Raw genomic sequence first — 17,785 nt, forward strand, 5'->3', positions numbered from 1 at the left:
GCTTTAACCTTAAAAGTGTATGTAAACATTTTAGACAGGAGTTGTTTGCAAAAAAATAAAATAAAACATGAGATCCGAAAAAGAAAAGAAGAGAGAGAGCGAGCGAGCCCGGGGATTTAGCTCAGTGGTTCCGCCGCCTGCAAGCGGAAAGTCCCGAGTCCGATCCCTAATACCAAACAAAAAAAAAAGAGAGAAAGGAAAAAGGAGTTGTTTGCATAAAACAATTGGAAAGGCTATTTTTTTCCTAGATCCTGTTATCTGATACTTTATCCATCAAGGTTCCAAACATTCAGTAACAGCTATGAGCAGCATAAATAGTAAAGGCATAGTAAAGGATTTTGGGTATTTACGTGTTATAAAAGTCGGGCATTGCGGCACAGGCAATCCCAGCACCTGGCAGGCAGAGGTAGGAGGACAGCTGTGAGTTCGAGGCCAGCCTGAACTACATAGTGCAACCCTGTCTAAAAAAAGCCCACTCGACTTGTGTGAATTCATGCTGGGCCAAGGAAAAGAATTCGGTAGTGTAGACCATGTGAGTACCGTATTGTAAGGAGAGAAGCCTTTGTATATATACGAGGGAGGCTAGATTCACATGAACAGGGTGAAGTTAAACGGTGTTATCCTTCTCTGCAAGTTATTGTCCTATTAGGTGTAGAATGTGGTTTGCTATCCAAATGTGAGTCACACCCTGAAGTTCACTTTCAGCCACTAATGAATGAAATAAGTGTAATAAAATGAAAAGGGCTCTTGGTAAATGAACAATATAAGATGAAACATGGCATAAAGAGTCAGTGTGGAGGGCTGGTGATTTAGCTCAGTGGTTTCGCTGCCTGCTGTGCAAGCGCAAGGACCCAAGTTCGTTCGATCCCCAGTCCAAAAAAAAAAAAGAGTCAGTGTGGGCATGGGGATTTAGCTCAGTGACTCCGCTGCCTGCCTGGAAAGCACAAGGTCCTGAGTTCAATACCTGCTACCAAAAAAGAGTTAGTGTGGCCAGGCCTGGTGGTGTATAACCTATAACCCCAGCACTTGGGCGGCTGAGGCAGAAGGATTGCTGCAAGTTTGAGGACAGCCTGGGCTACATAGTGAATTCAAGGCCAGCCACCCTGAACTACATAGTGAGACCCTGCCTCAAAAAACAAAAATAAAACAATAGTGTATGATTTAGCAAGAAATTACTTGGGAGGACCCACGCACATCCTAACTTTTATTTCATGAATCCTGTTTTGACATAATTGGTGAAAATAGTGCAGTTGCTGAGGCAGAAAGAGCTACCTAACATAATTTGGAATAGATAATTTTTTTTTGGTACCAGAAATCGAACTCGGGACCTTGCACTTTCGAGGCAGGCACTGGAACCACTGAGCTAAATCCCTGGCCCTGGAATATATAATTATTGTATAATATTTGTTAATGAACTCTGTGCTGAAACCGTTTGAAACTTTTGTGAAATTGTCCCTGCTTGGAAACTCCGGGTGGGCCTCCTTCCTCTTGTGCAGGCAGCCTGCTCTCTACGTAAGTATCCTGTACCTAATGCTGCTGTACCACACCCTTGCTACATCCTGTAATAACAACTTATGCCGCCCTTGCCACCTAGTGCTGCTTTATCATGCCCTTGCCACATTCTGGTGTGTAATCAACTGCAAGTTAAGTTGCCCTGTATAAGGCATAAGGAGAGCGCGTTTCCTGAGGCTGGCCATTGCCTGGCAATAAACTTCCTTTTGGTTTTACCCAGCTCCCCTGTCTCTGAAAGATCATTTCGACTCCCTTTGCTGCAACATTGCAACTTTGAGGAAGAAATGAAACAAATGATCCGTATTGACTTGTTATAGATGGATACAGAGGAACTGCTTCCTGATAATTAAGATGAAACAAATACTTTACAGCTACCTACTAATACAGGGGAAGAGATGTGACTCCCAAACCTACTAGATATCTGAAACGTGAGTTCCTAGTCTCTAAAATGGAAGAATGAATTCCAGGAACGACGGAGGTTAAGAGTAGGAAGAATTTATTGGGAGAAGGAAAGCTCCTGCCTAAGAGAGACAGAAGCGGGACCGGAAAGTGGGTTGCCCACCCACCCCACGGTTCAAAGATGTTTTGTACAGCAAAGCCATGTGGTGAGGCGGGTACAAAGTGGAACAGAACTCTAAGACCCAGTGGAAATTTTCAAGGTGGCCATGAGGTGGGACAAAACCATGACCAACCAATAAAATTACAAGTACAGTCACCCAGGTAATATGATTAAGTGGGGGAGCCAGTCACATAGCAAGCATACAGGGATTATCAGTAAGGGTAGGGGTGAGGGATGTTTCCTGGAAAGGCTGGGTTAAGACCTTGGGCCCTCACCCAGGTGATTGATACCTATTTAGAATATCAATTACTGCTATTCATCCTACATGGGTGTGGTAGTTTCTCCTCTTTTAGAATCTCGGCCTTCAGTGAATGTGTCTTCAAAGTCCTTCATGTTGGCTTCTCGAGGGCTGGCCCTGTGTCACTGTCTACAAGATATCTACTTAACTTACCTATCTGCAATACTATACTACTATGAAAAACAGGTGCTCTCGAAGTGAGAAATATGTATAGAAAAATAAGGGTGAGAGAAGCCTATGGATACCAATCACATCTGTATAAGTATGTATTGTTTATGTCATCAATAAACACTATGAGAAATTGGAATAAAGCTGAGCAGTGGCTGAGTGTAGTGATCACTACCCTTTATTATATAAAATTATTTTTATAACTTTTTGATGAATATGATCATTATGTGTATTTAAATTGTACCAATAAAATTAATTAAAAATTATTTTTCATGATAAAAGAATAGAGCCTGCTTTTTAAGGTAAATTAGAAGGTTGAAATAAATGTAGAAAGTTGGGACAGTCAGGTAGGAAGATAATTATATTCAGTTACAAATAATGTTACAATATTGTGTCACTCAGCTTTCTGTCACTGTGACAAAATACCTGAGAATAACAACTTAAAGGAAGAAAGGTTTATTTTGGCTCATGGCTTCAGAGGCTCAGTCCATGGTCATTTGGCGCTGTTCTTTCTGGGCTGTGGTGAGGCAGAACATCATGGTGGAGAGGGTGACAGAGGAAAAGTGCTCACCTCATGGCAGCCAGAGGTACCAGGTACACGATACAGCCCCAAGATCATGCCCCTATGACCTACTTCCTTTGACTAGGCCTCACTTCCTAATCAACTATTGAGCTATGGATTAAACTAATCAATGGATTAATTACTGATGAGGTTAGCATCTCACAATCCAAACACATATCTAGGTCCCACCTCTGAACATGTGAGCCTTCTGGGGGACATTTTTTGATCCAAACCATAACAATGAAGACTAGAATTGTCAGGAACTGGCTCTCTGGGACAACCAGAGACAAGATGAATGAGCCTTTTCACAATGGGGCCCTAATTCACATTAGCTGCCTGGCAGCTCTGATTTGAATTAGATCATTTCTGCAGGCTTGAATCACAGGTGGTACATAATGTGACTGTCCTATCGAGCACCTTGTGCTGCTTGTCAGGGGGTCTTTGATTACAGTAATGCAAAGGAAGACATTGACTCAGTAGACCAGATGTCCTCCTGTTACAGTTCCTTAAGGAAAACATTAAAATGGTATTGAAAAAGGGTAATACATCTAATACGTGGTACAGCAGTTATAAATGCATATTATATACAACTGCAAAGGGGTACCTAAAAGATTTCCATGTTAAAATTTAGAGAATTAATTATTGATAAACTACTCACAAATGTAAATATATTTCTTTTAATTTAATGAAATAAATGAATTTATTCACTTGTATTTTAATTGATATGAATACTATTAATATTTATATTTTGGTAGTAATTATTCAAATTCAAGCAACTAACTAGATTTAGCCATTTATAGATTTTTTTAATTTTACTAGTAAAAAGACTGATAAAAGTGATTAGATGCATTTGTACCACCAGTGGTACAAGCTGCCCAACAGGACAGTCATGTCTGTACCACTGCACATACCAGCGGGAACATGTTAGGCCATTAGGCAGAAATCAGGTTATTAAATTCTTCAGTTTACCCTTCCTCCTATGTCTCAGAAGACATTTCCACACCTTCCCAACATCCTGACAAAATATCCCATATACCTTTGAGATGGACACTGAGGCTTCATCCAACCTGATGACCAATTTTTGTAAGGATAAATGTAGAAAGGATGTTTACAGTATTCTATATACAGTACCTGCCTACATTTCTTGTTCTATTTTTTTTTTTGGTACCGGGGATCGAACTCGGGTCCTTGCGCTTGCGCAGCAGGCAGTGAAACCACTGAGCTAAATCCCCGGCCCTCTTGTTCTATTTTTAACTTTTTCACTGCAAAGTATATCAGACAAGTGGAGGAATGAGCACAATCGATACATATTTCAGTTAATTAATACAAAATAAATACTCACAGGGTCCTCATCCAAGTAAAGAATAGAACATTGCTAACAATTCCAGAAGCGCCCATCATGCCACCCCAATTATCCTTTTCCTTGCCCTAAGTACCTACTTCTAACTACAATTTTGCTGCATGTGTGTGTGTTACTGGGGGTCGAATCCAAAGCTTTCATCCTTAGCTTTTCTTACAAATTTATTTTCAAGATAAGGTTGCTATGCGGCACGAAGTAGCCCAGGCTGCGTTCAAATTTGCGACCCTCCTGCCTCAGCCTCTCGACCACCATGCCCAGCTTTTTGCTGGGTTTGAACCTTATATAGTCTTTATAATTTAGGATAAGACAGTCAGTTTCACAAAGATTTCTTCCCTGGGATTTTCATTTTGTTTTGTCTTTTAAGATAAGGTCCCTGGACTGGGGATTTAGCTCAGTGGTTCGGCTGCCTGCCTTGCAAGCATAAGGACCTGAGTTCGATCCCCCGTACCAAAAAACAAAAACAAATAAAGATAAGGTCCCAATGTAGTTCAGGCTGGCCTGCTCAACCTCCCAAGTGCTAGAATTTCAGGTGTACACCACAACAGCAAGCCTCCCTTAGATTAAAAACAAAACAAAACTTTTTTATTGAAATAATTTTAGACTTGCATAGAAGTTGCAGAAATAAGAGGAAATTTCCGTGTTCCCGTCACAGAGCCTGCCCCAGTAATGACATCTTGTATAACTGCAGCATAATTACTGCAGCCAGTCAGTTGAATCACTGTAATATTCTCAGACGAACTATGGAATTTATGGATATTTGACCCGTTTTCACATTACTCGTGTGTGTGTGTGTGTGTGTGTGTGTGTTTAGTTGAAATGTCCTCACGGGTTAGGCTTGTGTAACGAGTGAGTAATGGTCCATTAGGGGTGTAGCAGACTGAAACCACTGCCAAGAGAAATGTTAGTAGAACCAATGCAGACACGGTGCCATTCAGTATGAGTTGCTTTTAAGCTATTATTATCAAAAGTCAGTGATGGGAAAAGCTCCTGGTTGCTGTGGCTAACCACGCCTTTGTACACTGCATCTACCTGTTGGGGAGACTGCGGGCATGGGTGGAGCTCTGGGATCACCGGAGGAAGTCGCTTTTCACTGTGGCGCACTCAGAAAGAATGCTCTGGTCCCATCTGACATTCGCTTCTTACTTGAAGACAATTTGCTGTAGGGAAGGCCAAGCAGATACCTTCTTGCCTTTACCTCGAGCTGAATCTCCGGCCCTCTGTAGGTTTTCCTTCCACTAGATCCCAAGATTCCTATCTCCTACCCGTACCTCCGTCCTTAATATCACTCCAGTACACTCAAACTAATCAATCCACTCCGATATTTTCTTCTCAGCAGCAGGGAAGATAGTCATAAACGACTTCAGTCTGCATCATAGTTTTGTTTTGGGGGGTTTTTGGTACTGGGGATCGAACTCGGGTCCTTGCGCTTGCGCAGCAGGCAGTGAAACCACTGAGCTAAATCCCTGGCCCCTTGCATCCTACTTTTGGCTCCCAGAAAAACCATCAATGTATCAAATCTCAGAGAAATCTTTTCTCGACTCTGCTTGGGTGATTTGCTCCACAGAAGTTAATCATGTGGCCAAAACGTGGCCACCTTAGACCCCAAATCTCCTGCGTCTGATGCAGTCAGTGCCTCACCCGCTTGCTCTCCGCTCACACTTAAGGGCACTTCAGACAGCTCCTGTTTGATCTCATGGCTATCTCTCCCTGAAAGAGTTCTCCAATCCCCCAAAGGAGCTCTTGGCTGGCCTGCAGGACAGGCTAGTGAGGCCACTAAGCCCGGGAAACTGCATCCATGGAGAGACAAAGTTGGAGGATAAATACCTTTGTTTCCCTTCCTTTACTGAGGTATTGCTGAGGTACGTTCTGTAGAGTCCCGCAGAAGGCCTCCAGTGAGATTTCCTCAGTGCTAATCGGTTCATTAACGGGTTTTATTGGTTTTCCTTCTCTTTCTCATTTCCCTTCTCCCTCACTGTGTTTTCTGGGATAAACTCCCAAAGGAACTACTAGTACCCAAATTCTTGCCTCAGGATCTGCTTGTGGGGAAACCAAAACTAAGACAACCTCTGTAAAGGAAGGAGGACCCTTCCTGAGAACCCTATTAACGCTATAGAGACCACGAAAAGAATTTGGATCCTAAACCACATCTGTTTGTGACAATGTCCTTGTTCACATCCCACTTTCAACCTTTGCTCTTAAGACATAACAAAATTTAAAAAAAGAAATATATATATATATATATATAAAAATAAATAAAAAGACATAACAAAATGTAATGCTGGCTTCTGCAGAGTGGGAAATAAATTAACACTCACGTATCGGAGGCCTAAAGAGAGAAAAGGCAATAGAGACTGGTGGAATTGGAAAGGACGCGGGGCTTGGAGGCCAGTGCCTCAGAGTGGGCGCTGACAGACTGCCTGAGCTAGCCACTGTTTAGTGGGTGCACACAATGACTGGGGGAGCCTCAGGTGACTTGGGGAGGTGGTGGCCTCATGTCTGTGCCCATGCAGATCTCATGCTGATGCAGGCCAAGGAGAGGGTTGCCACCTCAGCAGGTGGGGTGAACTGGGCTGATAAGGGATCCCCTCATCCCTCCCCAGGGGAGTCCTTTCTCTCGTGTGGGTGTTACTACTTGGTTCTCAAGGAAGCAGGACGTCTTCAGCGGGTGTCACCCTGTCCGTGAGCATCACAGCTTCACAGACCACCGAGGCCTCCACTGTGACCGGAGGGAAAACGGAGTCATGTTTCCAAGTGCCATAGCCGGCCCCCGGGCGAGGCGACATCGAGCCTTAGACAGCTACAGTCATACTTTAATTATGAAATGAGTTTTCCCCAAAACTTATGTAGAATGCTTCTGACGAAGGCCGGGGATGCGGCTCAGTGGCACAGCACCTGCCTGGGAAGTGCAAGGTCCTAAGTTTGAACCCTGGTACGAAAAAAAGAAAAGAAAAAAACAGATGTTCCCGACACTCAAGTCTTCTCTCAGCCGACCAGTTTGCTGAAACCGAGTGTGACGGCTAGTCCCGACTGTCCCCTTGATTGGCTTGAGAGATGCCTAGGGGATTAATAAAGCACACCTAGATATGTCTGGGTGAATCTCAGCCCCTTCCTAAGCTCTCCCTGCTCTCACTTCTCAGATGTCACAAGTTGAGCAGTTTTCCTCTGCCATGTCCTTCTGCTATGTTTCTTCCTTGGAGCCAGCCAACCATGGACTGAAACCTCTAAAACTATGAGCTGCAAAAAACCTCTCTTTGGGCCGGGGATTTAGCTCAGTGGTTCCACTGCCTGCCTCACAAGCACAAGGTCCTGAGTTCGATCCCCGGTACCAGAAAAAAAAAATCCAAAACAAAACGGAAAAGAAACCTCTCTTACTTTAGTATGTGTGCTGCCAAAGCGAGCACAAACCTCTCTTACTTTAATTTGTGGGTGTTAGATATTTTGTCCCATCCATGGAAAGCTGACCAACACAGAAAATTCATACTGGAGAAGTGAAGTTATTGCTGTGACTGTACCTGACATTGTAGTTCAGAAGCCTTTGGAACTGGTTTGTGGCAGACATTTGCAAAGATTTTGAGATGCCAGCTAGAGAAACCCTGTAACAGGGATTGATGGGAAATTCTGGTGGGAGCTCAGAAGACCAGAATCCTAATAGAAATGTTGTCAGTAAAGACCATGCTCATGAGGTTTCAGATGGGAATGAGGACTCTATTGGGAATTGAACTAGAGGCCATGCAGATTATATTCTGGCAAAGAACTTGTCTGTATTTTGTTCATTCCCTAAAATTTTACATGAGGCTGAACTTAAGGGCAAAAGACGAATTGATCTGGCAGAGGAAATTTGAAGGCACCCCAGTATTCAGGCTGTGACTGTGGTTGCTGTTTAGCCAGATTTATAGTGAGAATTTGGAGTAAAAGGCAGAGCCAAAACATTTGAAAATTTTGCAGTTTGTCCAGAAAAGAAGCACATGTAAATTTGAGACCAAAGAAAGTGTGGTTGCTAAAGAAACTAGTGCCATTAAAAAGTAACCAAGTAATTTACACCAAGACAAAAAGAGAGATGGCTTATGGGCACCTCAAGAATCAGCAAGACCCCACCCATTGCAGGCTCAAAGGTATAAAAGTGTAAACTTCTTTGCTTTGAGAAAAAGGCTCTAGGACATCCTCCCATGGGCAGGAGGCTGAGGAAGTGTTTCCATTTGTTCAGCTATCTAGACACTCAGAGGCCACTGCAGCCATGGTCCAAGGGGGCCTAGTTACTGCTAACACTGGTGGCAGACTTTAGTGTCAGCCATGTGATGCTGATTTTGCAGGCATGAAGAATACAAGAGTTACAGGGTCATAGAGGCTTTCACCCAGATTTCAGAAGAAGGTCTGGGAAGCTAGGCAACAAGTGACAAGGTTGAAGTCCCTGCCTGGAGCTCCTGAGAGGGTGATGCACAAAGCTGTCAGAGTAAGGCCATTGCATTGCAGACCCTAGGAATGGTCAGGGATGTGAGCTATCTTTCCAGGAAAGCTTCACACAGTGAGCAGAGCCAGCCCAAGAGAGGCCATGTGGGCAGCGAACAGCAAAGCTAGAGGGACAGAGCTGCCCAAAGCCTCTGAATCTCACTTCTCATTACTATGTGCCCTGGATGCTGGACAGAGAGCTACCAGACTTGATGTTTGCCCTGTTGAGTTTTGGTCTTTCTTTAGTCCAATTCCTTTCGATTCCCCTATTCCTCCTTTTTGGTATGTTAATGTTTACTCTGTGCCATTGTATTTCAGGATTATGTAACTTGCTTTTTAATTTTCATTTATTTATTTATTTATTTATTTGGTACTGGGGATTGAACTTGAGACCTTTTGCCTGAAAGGCAGGCGGCAGAACCACTGAGCTAAATCCCCAGCCCTACTTGGACTTTTTTTTGTTGTTTCCAGTACTGGGGATCGAATACAGGACCTGAGGTACATCCCCAGATGCTTTCTATTTTTATTTGAGACAGGGTCTTTTTAAGTCACTAAATTGCCTAGGCTGAGCTCAGACTTGTGACCCTGCTGCTTCAGTGTCCCAGTGCACTGGTATTATTACAAGCATGCACCACGATGGCCAACCTGTACTTGCACTTTTTTTTTTGGTATCGGGGATCAAACTCAGGCCTTTGTGCTTATGAGGCAGGCACGGAACCATTGAGATAAATCCCCAGCCCTGTACTTGCACTTTTGAGACTGATGAGACTTTGGGGAAGAAATCAGTGTATTTTCAGTGATGCACAGGAGAGTTATATCATTTTAGGTGGAATTCTAGCCTTGTTATTGTCTCTATTTGGAGATTAAAGATGGTTTAAGGAGATGTATTCAGGTGTCAAGTTAACAAGGAGTGGACTGATTTTCAGCTTGATTGGCTTGAGAGAGGCCTAGACTAGTAAAGCATACATCTGGTGTGTCCGGGAGGATTATAGGGCATGACCTGGGTAACTATATCTGCTCCCCAGCCCCTTCCTCAGGAGTGCTTCCCCTGCTCTCTGCTTCCCAGAAGTCATAAATTCAGGAGCTTTCCTCTGCTCTGCTCTTTGCCATGATATTTCTGCCTTGGAGCCAGCCAACCATGGACTGAAACCAGGAGCCAAAGTACATCTCTCCTCCTTTGAGTCATGGTGTCAGATATTTTGTCCCAGCAACAGAGAGCTGACCAGTATACCAAGGAACCACCTGGTAAATGTGTGCTCAGAACTCCAAGCAAAAAACAGTGAATGCTTTCTCAATGGCTAAGAGAAAAGAAATAAGGAGCACCGATTAGTCACCCGTCATTCACAAACTACTTGCCTTTTCAGCAACCAAACCACAGGCAGAGTCTTGGGCCCCAGCAGAGCATCAGAATATCGTAAGTAGAATGCTGAGCCTGTTCAAAAGTCTCAATCCTTACACATCAGCATGTGCAACCTCACAAAACCCCAGATTCCTAAATGCCTTTCTATCATTTTCCCCAAGGGCAAGGCAAGAGACGAGAAGGAACAAAAGGTGGCAGTCAGAAGAACTGTGTCCAGCAAAGCTCCTGCTGGGTTTGTCCTTGGCTGGGGGATGCGCCTGGGGACTTGTTAGGGAGAAGCATACTGAATTGATGAGCTCAGCAGGACTGTAGAAATTTGGGTAAAATTAAGGTTGAGACCTCCTGGGTCCTGGGACTTGATTTGCTGTCACACTTCCCTCTCCAACATTTAAAAGAAATTGTATGTGTCACAAAACTGCTGTAACCCAGGTCTTGGGGTTCTAGAGCCTCCAAGTGCTAACTCTGGTTCAGCCACCTGGCACTGTCTGAGGGGGCAGCACCTGCAGCAGACAGCAGCTAAAAAGCCTCCACAGCCTGGCAAGGGCCTTCTAGGAGTTCCTGTTTTGACTTTGATTTCTACGCTTCCCCACTCAGCTTTGCCAGCAGCCATGACCCATCTGAACTTTAGTTTCTTCTCAGAAACAATGGTGAATTCACAGGGTTTTCAAGTTTTTCCTTAATCGCCAATGTTTAAACATTGAAAGTTTTAACATAAAAATCCAGAGATATGGGGTCAGAATTGTCAGGCAAGGATATTCAGAGAGGTTCGAGAAGAACCCCCAGCTGGGCTAGGGAGGAGGTGGTAAAAACAGAGCTATTATGTGACTCCAGTCTGCCAGGCTGTTTTGAAAACAAATAACAAACAAAACTGGGGAGCAGGTTCCATCCAACAACTGACGGTGAGCACTAGCACTGGCTGCCACTTTGGATAGGGGTGGTCCTCTCCACCAACGGCCCTCCTGGCCTTCTTCCCTCATTTAAGACTCTAAAGCTGCCCCTGTAGCCTTACAATGTATGCTCCTTGAACGAGATGGTTCCTTCAGCTCTGCCATGCAATAGTAAGAGTCGTACCAAATGGTTAGTGTGCCAGACACTGTGGCCAGCAATTTACAAACATTACCTCCTTTCAGACTTAAAAAAATTTGCAAGGTAGGAGTAACTTAATTTTTATTTATTTATTTATTTATTTGGTTTTTTTTAAACTTAATTTTTCGATGAGAAAGCTGAGGTTCAGAACTCAGGTAAGTTTGCCCAGTGTCAACTGCACAGTACGCAACAGCTACGACTCGAACCTGAGGCCGTGTGGGTCCGGGATGCCAACCCTCGCAGGGCAGCGTGTGCCCAGACGGCTGAAGACGAGGAGGCGGGCAGGCAAAGCGGGCCGCTGTCCGGAGCGGAGAGCAGTCGGCGGCGTGGCGCGGGCGCAGCGGAGGAGCACCGGCCTAGCGCGAGCAAGGCCGCGGATGTGATCCGCAGCAGGGCGAGGAGAGCGAGGAGAGCCGAGCAGAGGCAGTGCGTGGAGGCAGGTCGGGTCCCCGGAGGCCAGAGGTTGCGGAGCTCTGGAGAGACGCCCCAGCTCTTCCTCCTGCGAGCGAGGAGTCACAGTGACGGATGGGCGACCGGGGCAGGAACCCCCTGGCTGCGGGCGGTTGGGGTGTCAGGGAGGCAGGGGCCCTCGGAGCGAGGAGCAGCAGGCGCTGTGACCCGGAGCCCTGGGCCGGCCTGCCCCTGCCCGAGCGCCGGTGGGGACCACCCAGCCCCGCCACGGCTCAGGGGAAGCGCGTGGCGCAGAAGCACACCCTCGCCGCTCCCGAAGGCCCCGGGCACCGCGCTGCGCTCCTCACCGGACAGCAGGGGGAGGCGCCCGGCGGCGGAAGCTGGCTGCGGCCCCGCGCTGAGGCCTGGGGCGCCCCCCGGCGGGGGCCACGAGCGGCGCAGACAGGTGGGCGCCGGGCGGGGCGAGCAGGCTTCGCACCTGCGCGGGCGAGACCTCCCGCCTAGGGGAGGAAGGGCGGAGGCAGAGGCAGGTCGGATTCCCAGCCAGCTCCCTCCTCACAGGAGGCGGCCCATTATCCGGCGTCGTTAAAGAGCAATTAGATGGAAATTAAGCCGAGAACAAGTATTGATTATCTCATTAAGGCCGGGGGAGCCGCTTAGTTGGGGAGAGTTTACCGCCGCTCACCCCATTATCTGCAAGGTGAAAGCCTGCGGTCATCAAAATCCACTGATGCATCGATCTTGCCCCACCCCCCAGCCCACTCCGCCCCCAGTAAATGGGTTCCAGGGAGGTGACAGCAGGGGTGTGCGGGGTAAAGACCTCAGGCCCCCACTGTCTTGGCGCTTTCTTCTCCGTTCCCTTCCTTTCTTCACCTATGGTTCCAAGTCCGTGTCTTGCCCTAATGTTACTGGGGTAGGGTGGAGGAGACCAGTGACAGTTCGACACCGCCAGAGCTGGAGAGAGGACTGCCCTAGATCTACACGTAAAGAACAGAAACTAGAGCTGGAGTTTTGTTTTGTCTAAGGAGACAGGGCTTCCTATGTTGGCCTGGAACTTCTGGGCTCAAGCTACCCTCCTGCCTCAGCCTGCTGAGTAGCTGGGACTCCGGCTTGGCTTCATCATGGCCGTGCCAGAGTAGAGACTCAATGGAAAGAATGTTCTCCTGTTAACACAGGTTAGAGCATCCCTGACCCCAAAACCCCTAGAGCTGGAGGGGAAGGCTTGGTTCTGGGTCACCACCATCACCAAAGGAAGAGCAACACCTGGGACCATCCTGACCGGAAGTCAGGAGGGGCTTCCTCGGGCCCCAGACGCCTGAGTAGTGGAGGAAAGGCGCAGTGCGCTGGAGAGGCAAGTTTTCATCCTGGCTTTGCTTCTGGCTGACTGTGTGGCCTCAAGCAAGTCCTTCGCTCCTCCAGGCCGTGAGGTCCTGATGAATAGGACTAAAAGAACCTCGAGGCTCCTGAGCCCTCACTGCTAAGCTGTGCAAGCGCCTGAGCTGGGCGGCAGGCGCTTCGGAGGGAGGGAGGCAGCTCTGTGCCCTGCCCTGTCCGCCTCCAGGGAGAGAAAGCGTCGAGCCGCTGCAGAAGTACTGAGCTGTACGCGTGACCGGAAGCGAGTGCGCCGGAGCCCCGTGGGAGCAGACCTCCCGCCCGCTCCTGCGCCCAGCACACGCTTCCTGAAGGTGCGGCAGAGCCCAAGTGAGCCAGACCGCGCGGCCTCCGCCCGGAACGGCCGTCCAAGGGGGAGGCAAACCTCCAGGAAGTACTCGCGCCAGTGAAGGTGACGATACGTGGGCGCGGTGCACCGAAAACACTCGCAGGGACCACGAGTGTGTGCAGGAGGGAGGACCGCGGGAGGGATCCGGAAACCAGCGGCCCACTCAACCCCGTAGGCGGAGCTCTCTCTAGCCCGGAGCCCAGGAAGGCTGGGCGCGCGGGGGGGGGGGGTCCCCTCCCCGGAGAGCCGCGCCTTCCTCGCGCCAGCGGCCTGGACGCTCTCGACCCTCCGCGGGCCTCACCTGAGAGCCTCGGGGGCAGGAAGGAAGGGGCGGCAGGTGGTGCGCCTGGCCCGGCTCTTCTGGGCTCCTCTCCCTGCCCAGCCGGGCAACTATTAATCTTGGCTGACGGCTACGCGTCCTAATTGGGAGGCAGGGGGAGCGGCCCGGTCGGCCCTGCAGGAGGAAGCGGCTAATGGGCCTCTCCATCACCGCCAGGAGCGGCCCCGAGCGGACAGCGCGGAGGCAGTCCCGGTGAGGGAAGGCGGGCGCCCCTCCCGAGCAGGCTCCGGGGCGCAGTGCTGCGGGAGCGCTGGGTCGGACCCGCGCGGACGGAATTCCCCGCGGAGGTGCCGGGAGCTGGCGAGAGTGGGCGCCCGCGGTCGGCGAGGGCTGGGCGTGGATCCGCGGCCCCCGACTCATGCATTAAAGATGCGGACGCGCCGGGTCTGCGGTGCCACGAACGTGAAGACGAGTTTTTAATCCCGAGCAGGCAGAGGCCTGGAGGGAGGCGGGAGGAAAACGGCCCGCAGAGCCGGAGCCGACGGTCAGGGGCGGCACCCGCCGCCTCGCCGCATCAAGATATATTGTGTTCTCTAATCCTGTTCAATTGCAGCATAATAAAACACATAATAAAACCTAATTCATTTTTCTCCTGCCCCATCCCCTCTCCCGGCCTCGGCCTCTTCACGTTCGTGGCACCGCAGGCCCGGCGCGTCCGCATCTTTAATGCATGAGTCGGGGGCCGCGAATCCGGCCTTAGCGCCCGGACGGCGCCTCCGAGGCCCGGGGACCGTGGCTGGGAGACGCTCCCCCCTCCCGGCCACCGACCCGTGCGGCCTCCAGGGGGCGCCGCGCCGAGCGGGTCTCCGAATCTCGTTTGCCCGGGAGCGGGAGGCGGCTGGCGCGACGCAGCCCAGCCAGAGGCCCGGGGTGGGCAGAGTGCCCTGTCCTCAGCCTCTGCCCTCACCTTTGCTTCGGGCCGCCCAGCTGTCCTCGCCATGAAGCTCTGACTCCGAAACTTCCATCCCCATTCTGCCCCGTGCCCTCTTGGGCTCCTCAACCGCTCTGGACCACTGGGTAAGCTCAGAACTTCGCAGGAGGAATTCAGAATCCACCGGGCTTAGAGTTCTGACCCACTTTGGACCCGCCTCACCACATGGCTTTGCTGTATAAAACATCGTTGTAGAGTGGGGTGGGCGGGCAACCCACTTTCCGGTCCCCTTCTGTCTCTCTTAGAAGCTTTCTTTCTCCCAATAAATATTTCCTACTCTTAAAAAAAAAAGAAGCCACTGGGAGGCTGGGGCCAGAGCTCATCGGTACAGAACTTGCCTAGCATGCAGCCAGGCCTGGGTTCATCCCCCGCCCTCAAACAAGAAAAATAATCCAGTAAGAGAAAATGTCCTACAAAGGCAGGGCAGCCAGTGAGCTTACATATCTGAGATCCAAATACCAGCCCAGTGAGTCTCTCGTTACTTCATTTCTTCTTTTGTTCATTTAGGACAGAGGCTCTTAAACTTTTTAAATTCACGGAATATTTTTCAGTATTTTTCCCCATGGCATTCTAGGTCAAAAGAAGTATTTAGCTGGGTGCAGTACACACTTGTAGTCCCAGCTACTAGGAAGCTACTAGGAAATTTGAGGCCAGCCTGGGCCACATAGCAAGTGCCTGTCTCAAATAAAAATAAATAGAAATAAAAGGAGCTGGGGACATCACTCAGTGGTACAACACGACGAGGCTTAATCCCCAGTACTAAGGGCTGTGGCTGTGTCTCAGAGATAGAGCCCTTGCTTAGCTTGTGTGAGGCCCACACACACACACACACAAAAAAAATTGAAAGAATCCTCAGTACTGCAAAAAACCAAAAAATTTACTTCATTTCCTTCTTTTTAAGTTTTCTTCTTAAACCCAGTTACTAATGGGATGTATATACTCCTTGGGCTCTGCATAACTTCAGAATTCTTGGAGTCACCTCAGACACTACCACCCTCATTTCCTGTTTCACACTGGCTTTTGTTCTTGCTTTTTATCACAGCAACCATCAAAAGCCAAGTTATGCAAAGACAAAAGTGTAATGCAGACCAATCTAATGTTGACTCAACTACTTCATGCAGTGCCCAACAGATGTTGAGCACTTCAGTGATTTTCAGCAGTCTTGTGAGTTCATTGCGGCATTCTGGGGTGCATTGGGACACAATTTGGAAACAGCAGATTTAGGAAATCTACCCATTCTTGTGTAAGAAGCCTCCTTAAGTGGTGTGGAAAGCTTGAGACAGCTGAACAGAGGTCCCCTGATTTAGCCAAAGGAATAGAAGTTGAATGTTATCTACAGTGAAGGTCAGCAGTCTGGCAGCATGTGGTTCAGGCCAGCTTGTAGAAATGGGGCATTAAGAGAAAATCACTAGCAGTGATGTGCGAGTCTAGCAGGGTGAACCAGACTCAGCAGAAAGTCTGAAAATTGTAGAAAGTGACGCTTCCAGGCGTATTGTAGAGTGAGTGATGTTTCATCTGACACCACCACTCTGGCCAGGAAACCTTAGCACCAAGGCCCCAAAACCCAGCTCTGGGGCCACTATAGGAACTAGACAACACTAAGGTGAGGGTGTCTTCCTTCCAGCAAGCCTTATGTGATGCCAGCCTGGTGCCAGCCCTAAAAAGGTGCCGAGGCAGAGGGGTAGGCCAGCCCCAAGGAGAAGTGTCACACAAAATAGACATCGGCATGTGCTGGAAATACAGAACAGCAGACATGGAGAGCGTGGTCATGATGACATAGGACATCTCCTCCCCACACTGCCCTCTGCGTTCGGAACTGCTAGAAAGACATAACGAAGCCAGGTGTGGAGGCTCAGCCTGAGACCCCACAGAGAGAGGGCGAGGTGCCCCAGAATCCACTGCGCCTAGGCTGTGTGCCTGCACATGGGAAGGTAGTTACTCTGTTCACCCAACCGCTTACATCTACCCAGAGCCAGGCATGGTCAGCGTTCAGTAACCTGAACAGTTTCCTGAACTGTTGACAGTTGCAAAACTCAGGGCACCCGTGATTCCTCGAAAACCTTATGGATTTCCAGGAGGAAGTGAAAGGGGAGAGAGCACTGGGGAGCTTTTGGGTTTTGATTTCAGAAAGGAAGAAGGGGATTTGGGGGCTTTCACGGCCCAGCATCAAGGTAAGCGAAGAAGGGGATCAGAAGCAGATGCCCACACGCAAACCCAGGAAGGTGAGTGGGGCTATCGGCCGGCTGTAGCTCAAAAGCCATTCCCCAGGACCTGAGGAGGCGGAGCCACACTCTGAGAGACAGGCGCCACAGCGGGGGTGGGACTTCTCTCAGGCTGCGCCCCAGGAGGCGTGGCTTGCCTGTGACTGATCCGATCTGGGGCAGGGCTCGAAGCTGACTGGCATAATTCGGAGGAAAAGGGACTTTGCTTTGAGCCATAAGGCAGGGCTCTAGGAGTAGGGACTAGAGTCTGCCTGGCACCCCCTCCCCCCCCATTAACCCAACACACACGGGATCAGAGCTGAAGCTGGCCCAAAGACCTGCTAGGGTGCACGTAGGAGCAGTGTGGAGCTGTGGAGCAAGTGAGGCTAGGTGAAAGGGGAAAGGCTGGGCAGGGAGGGCCCAGGGCACCTGTCCAGTCCTGGGGCTCCTGAAGCCTGAGCCTGAGCCCTGGAAGAGGCCAGGCTCCACTAGGAAAGAGACAGAGTAACTTCCCAGTGAGAAAGAGCTGCCCCACTCAAAGGCTGACTTGGAGGCAGTTTGCAGTGTACCTGCCTAGTCTGTCCCTAGAGCCTGTGAAGTGCCTTGTTGCTGCATTTGAGAAGTTGCTGGGCCCTTGCAGGAAAGATGACAGGAAAGGAGCTGGCCCGCTGAGCCCTGCCAGCTTTCTCTGACATGGCTTAGCATTATCTTCAGAACATAGGTCATTTAAAACAATCTGGTTTTGTTTTACAGAGAATCCTGCACCTCACTGCACAAATGGGTTCACCTTACATAGATTCAGAAGAAAGTGCAAGGCCACTTTTCAAGGTG

At 49.0% G+C, this 17,785-nt stretch overlaps 2 long non-coding RNA genes across 2 annotated transcripts; one reads left to right on the plus strand and one right to left on the minus strand.

The window, feature by feature from the left end:
• Positions 1 to 11,420: 11,420 nt before the first annotated feature.
• LOC110346018 (uncharacterized) lies at positions 11,421 to 12,639 on the minus strand. Its single transcript, XR_015440688.1, has 2 exons — positions 12,110 to 12,639; positions 11,421 to 11,850 (listed from the first exon to the last, which is right to left on the minus strand). It is a non-coding gene; the product is annotated as an uncharacterized LOC110346018 (long non-coding RNA).
• A 752-nt stretch (positions 12,640 to 13,391) lies between these two features.
• On the plus strand, positions 13,392 to 14,402 carry LOC147825502 (uncharacterized). The gene is made up of 2 exons (XR_015440686.1): positions 13,392 to 13,545; positions 13,979 to 14,402. It is a non-coding gene; the product is annotated as an uncharacterized LOC147825502 (long non-coding RNA).
• The last annotated feature ends 3,383 nt before the right edge of the window (positions 14,403 to 17,785 follow it).

The sequence above is a fragment of the Heterocephalus glaber genome, unplaced genomic scaffold, assembly GCF_053883595.1.
Source record: "Heterocephalus glaber isolate CG9 unplaced genomic scaffold, H.glaber_assembly_v1.0 deba00001498, whole genome shotgun sequence".
NCBI classification, from domain to species: Eukaryota; Metazoa; Chordata; class Mammalia; order Rodentia; family Bathyergidae; genus Heterocephalus; species Heterocephalus glaber.